The sequence below is a fragment of the Macrobrachium nipponense genome, chromosome 38 (genome assembly GCF_015104395.2).
Source record: "Macrobrachium nipponense isolate FS-2020 chromosome 38, ASM1510439v2, whole genome shotgun sequence".
Taxonomy (NCBI): domain Eukaryota; kingdom Metazoa; phylum Arthropoda; class Malacostraca; order Decapoda; family Palaemonidae; genus Macrobrachium; species Macrobrachium nipponense.
Genome location: NC_061098.1, coordinates 62505480 through 62510625, shown reverse-complemented (window position 1 = coordinate 62510625; position 5146 = coordinate 62505480).

Below are 5146 nucleotides of genomic sequence, written 5' to 3'. Positions count from 1 at the left end.
ATTACTAACAACACTTAGTCATTAGCTTGTTAAACCCCGTCCCCGCCACTAGAAGCTTCATTTCGCTTCTCTTTCAGGCTGCCGCCGTGAGGGAAGTCGCCCTAGCAACCCTGAAGGCTTGGGTAGGCGGCTTCGGGAAGAACCGCCGCCAAGGGCCAGCCATACATCTTGGATAAGAAGCTGGCCGTCCAGATCTTCCCCGGCGGCAAATCAACAGGATACGTTGACCCTATCTCTGCAGCCCCTCTCATCGCCTCCATCCAGCAAGAGGTGCAGCAGTCGTTCGGGGCCATGGCCACGCAAGAGCCGTCCCAGACGTCGCAACCTTGGACCTAAATATTGAGCCTATGGCGGTAGGTGCGGAGGATTTGTTTGGTTGGTTGAGGTAGGTGTGTGCGGGCGCCCAAGGTCTTTCCTTGGGCGCTCCTGGATCTTCTCCTGTCCCTTCTACTGCTTCTTTCCAAGGCTTTACGGGATCTGAGATCCCTGCCCGCTCTCCCGCTCTTTCTGTACCCCCAAAGGTGAAGGGACAGAGAGAACAGAAGACCCTCCATAAGACGACTTCTAAAAAGTCGTCGTCGTTCTTCTTCGTAAAGAAGTCTTCGAATTCCTATGCTGACGCGGTGAGGCTAAGCCGAGCTCTTCATACTCCAAGAGCTCTAGAAGCAAGGCTTCTAAGGAGAAGGCTCGCGCTCCTGCTGAGCCAATGCCTTCTCCGGCCTCCACCGCATCCACTCCGGCAACGCCGGTTGGAGTAGCGGGACCGAGCACCTTTGATCCCACTGCCTTCTCAGCAGTGGTGATGCAACAGGTAGGAGAGATGGTAGGCTCGCAGGTCTCCGCCCTCGGAACCAAGTTCGAACAGATGTTTGCACAGCTGTCGAGCACCCTTAGTCAGTCGGGCCAGTCCATCCAAGATCTCTCTAACAGAGTTAGAGAGAATGAGGACCGAGTAGCTGGGCTTGCTCCAGGCTCCTCATCCAGTCTCCCCAGTAGCAGGTGCTGGCATTCTCCAGCTACCTCCTTATGAGTCGCTACCAGCCTTCTCCATGGATAACCCATGGAGAGTGGCCGCTTACGCTCCATTCAGGACGGTATGATCTCTGTCCCCGGAGTGTGGAACTCGAAGGATTGAGGACTTCGAGTTTTATCCTTCGGGATTGATCAGCCTTTCATTGGATATGCTAGGCTGACCGTGGCGGCCCTCACTAGGGAGGACAAGATCTCCAGAGAGAACGTGCTTTATAGTAGAGAGCACGCTCAGCGGGAATGGGTTCACTGCCTTGAGGGACTGGGAGTGTACCAACACTAAGCTCCAGGCTTTCAAGAGTCCTTTCACTATTTTTGCGACGGAGGAGGAGGCTCTCTTCGTTCGCTACCAAAATAGTGGAAGCAACTCTTCAGGCAGTCCTCAAGGATGAGCCCATGCCACAGCTGAGGGAAGCGGATTCTACTTCTCCGCTCTTTCCAGCCTTCGGAGAATGTGGGAGAACTTGCCTGCCACATTCACGCTTGGTAAGCTCAAACCGGACTGTGCAATGGACAGTTTGGCGAAAAGCTTCCAAGGCTGCCTGATACCTGATCCAGGCAGAGTTCGACGCCCGAACTAGGTTTGGAAGATCCCCTCAACTCTCTAATTATCACTGAGATGGCTGCTCTATCGTATGGCACAGAACCTCTATTTAAGATTCTGGCCAAGTCTCAGCTTCAAACAGTTCAGACGGATGCTTTCGACTTCTTCCAAGCTAGGAGGAACTGCCGAAAGCACGTTCTGCAGGAATGCACTATTAGGCACGAACCTAATAGACTCCTGGCTTCCAGCATGTGGGGGGCGGACCTCTTCCCAGAGTCCGCTGTGAATGAGAGTGCAACCATGAGGCTGCTAGCTCAACCAGAGCCTTAGAGCTAGGTGGGGTATCCCTCTAAGAGGAAACAAGAATCCGCCCCCGCTGCTGGTAAGAAACTAAAGAAGTCTGGTAAAAAGAATTCCAGCCTTACCAAAAACATCAGCAGCAACAGCAGTTCGTTCAGGCCGTCCCCAGTTACCCAACAGGGACAACCTTCAACTCAAAACAGACCCAACCCATCTCCTGTTGTCTCCTCAGTCGCAACCCTCGACCTCCTACGCAACTCCTCGCCGGCCTTCAACCCTATGTATGAAGGTCAGGCTTACCCTCCTTTAATAGGCAGTCGAGAGGTAGCGAGCGAGAGGCCACTTTCGCCAGCGTGGCACAGGAAGAGCGACAAGGGGTAGGCAGTTTCAGAGGAGGGGCGTGGAGGTCAACCCGCCCAACAACAGTGAGGCTCCCAGGTAGGAGGGAGGCTGTTCCTCTTCCGTCACAGGTGGGGGTTCAGCAATTGGGCACAGAGCATAGTGTCCAAGGGATGGGTTGGAGTTGGATCAAAGATACCCCCTCCAATCAAATCCTTTTATCAGGAACCTTCAAAGGAAGTTGACAGATTATGCGAGCGAACTCCTTCAGAAAAGGAGCTATTGCGAGAGTCAAGCATCTAAAATTTCAAGGTCGCTTATTCAGCGTGCCAAAGAAAGGCTCAACAAAAAGAAGGGTAATCTTAGACTTGTCAAAGCTAAACTCTTTCATTCGTTGCGACAAGTTCAAAATGCTTACCATCTCGCAGGTAAGGACCTTACTTCCTCGTGGAGCCGTCACATGCTCCATCGATCTTACAGACGCATACTATCATATCCCTATAGCCAGGCACTTCCGCCATTCTAGGCTTCAAACTAGAAATCAGACGTTCTCATTCAAAGTGATGCCCTTCGGTCTGAATGTAGCCCCCAGAGTATTCACGAAAATAGCAGAAGTGGTGGTTCAACAATTGAGAACTCAGGGGATAATGGTAGCAGCATACCTCGACGATTGGTTGATCTGGGCACCAACAGTCGAGGAATGTCTCAAAGCCACGAAAAAGGTAGTTCAATTTCTGGAACATCTGGGGTTCCAGATAAACAAGACGAAATCCAGACTTACTCCAGAAGTCTCGTTTTCAGTGGCTAGGAATCCAATGGGATTTGTCTTCCCACAATCTGTCAATCCAGTGGTCAAACGGAAAGAAATAGCCAAGTCTGTGAAACAATTTCTCAAATGCAAACAAACATCAAGGAGAAGCCAGGAAAGAATCCTAGGGTTCTCTTCAGTCTGCCTCGGTGACAGACATCCTCCTGAAAGCAAGGCTGAAAGATATAAACCGAGTTTGGCGATCGAGAGCAAACGCCAAATCTCGAGACAAGTTGTCAGTAATTCCACAGATCCTTCGCAATCAGCTCCGTCCATGGACAAAAGTGAAGAACCTGGCCAAACTAGTACCCCTTCAATATCCCCTTCCAGTGTTAACCATTCACACGGATGCCTCCCTGTCCGGGTGGGGGGGGATATTAATCAATTCAAAACAAGTTCAGGGGACTTTGGTCAGTTCAGTTCCGCCAGCTCCACATAAACGTCTTGGAGGCAATGGCAGTATTTCTTACCCTGAAGAGACTTCTTCCCCCGAAAAAGTCTCATCTAAGACTAGTTTTGGACAGTGCAGTGGTAGTTCATTGCATCAACAGAGGAGGGTCCAAATCCAAACATGTGAACCATGTCATGATAGCCATCTTTGCACTAGCAGACAAACACAAATGGCATCTGTCCGCCACTCACCTGGCGGGGGTAAGAAATGTGATAGCAGACGCTTTGTCCCGGTCGGTCCTCTGGAATCAGAATGGTCCCTGGACGACAGGTCATTCCAGTGGATATGCCGGAGAGTCCCAGATCTCCAAGTAGATCTCTTCGCTTCACAAGCAAACCAACAAGCTCCCTTGCTATGTGGCCCCCAACCTGGACCCTCTGGCTTATGCCACGGACGCCCTGTCGTTAGATTGGAATCAGTGGAGAAAAATTTATGTCTTTCTCTTGAAAGTCTTGAGCAAGCTGAGGACTTTCAAGGGACTAGTAGCCCTGATTGCTCCAGACTGGCCCAAGAGCAACTGGTATCCTCTGCTTCTGGAATTGGGGTCTCCGACCTCAACGGATTCCCAATCCCAAGCTGTCCACAATCAGTACAAATGAGGACTGTGTTCGCTTCCTCAGGAATTCTTCAGACCCTAACTTTATGGACTTCATGAAGTTTGCGGCTAACAAAGATGCTAACATTGATCCACAAAAACATCCTCTTCCTAGAATCAGATAAGAGAGAGTCAACTATTAGACAATATGACTCAGCTGTTAAAAAATTAGCATCCTTCCTGAAAGAATCAAACACTACAACCATGACAGTTAACTTAGCTATATCCTTTTTCAGATCCTTGTTTGAAAAAGGTTTAGCAGCTAGCACTATTACTACTCATAAATCGGCTTTGAAGAAGATCTTCCAGTTGGGTTTCCAGATAGACCTAACTGATCTTACTTTACGTCTATCCCTAAAGCCTGTGCTAGACTTAGACCTTCTCAAAGGCCTACTGCAGTCTCATGGTTCTTAAATGATGTCCTCAAACTAGCATCAGATACTGACAACTCGTCTTGTACATTCATAATGCTTCTTAGGAAGATGTTATTCTTATTAAGCCTAGCTTCAGGAGCCAGAATTTCAGAACTGTCGGCTCTATCCAGAGATGCGGGTCATGTGGAATTCCTCCCCTCAGGAGAAGTTCTGCTTGCTCCGGATCGTAGTTTTTTGGCTAAAAATGAGGATCCTCTTGCAAGGTGGGCTCCTTGGTAAGTCATCCCACTTCCATAAGATCCTTCTCTCTGCCCAGTATCAACTTTAAGAGCCTTTCTATCTCGCACATCCTCAAGATCCTCAGTTTCTCTCTTCATGAGAGAAAAAGTGGTACTTTATCAGTAAAAAGGAATTAGACAAAACAGATCCTTTACTTCATTAAACAAGCCAATCCTGATTCATTTCCAAAAGCACATGACATCAGGGGAGTAGCCACCCAATTAACTACTTTCAACATATGAACTTCGAGGATCTTAAAAAGTATACTGGATGGAAAATCTCCGACAGTCTTAAACGTCATTATTTAAAGTCCTTGGAATCTTAAAATTTTCTGCAGTAGCAGCGAGAAACATTGTTTCTCCTGATACTGTATAGTAGTCATAGTATAGATCCAGGTCTCCTTTCTACCTACCTCGTCCAACATGCC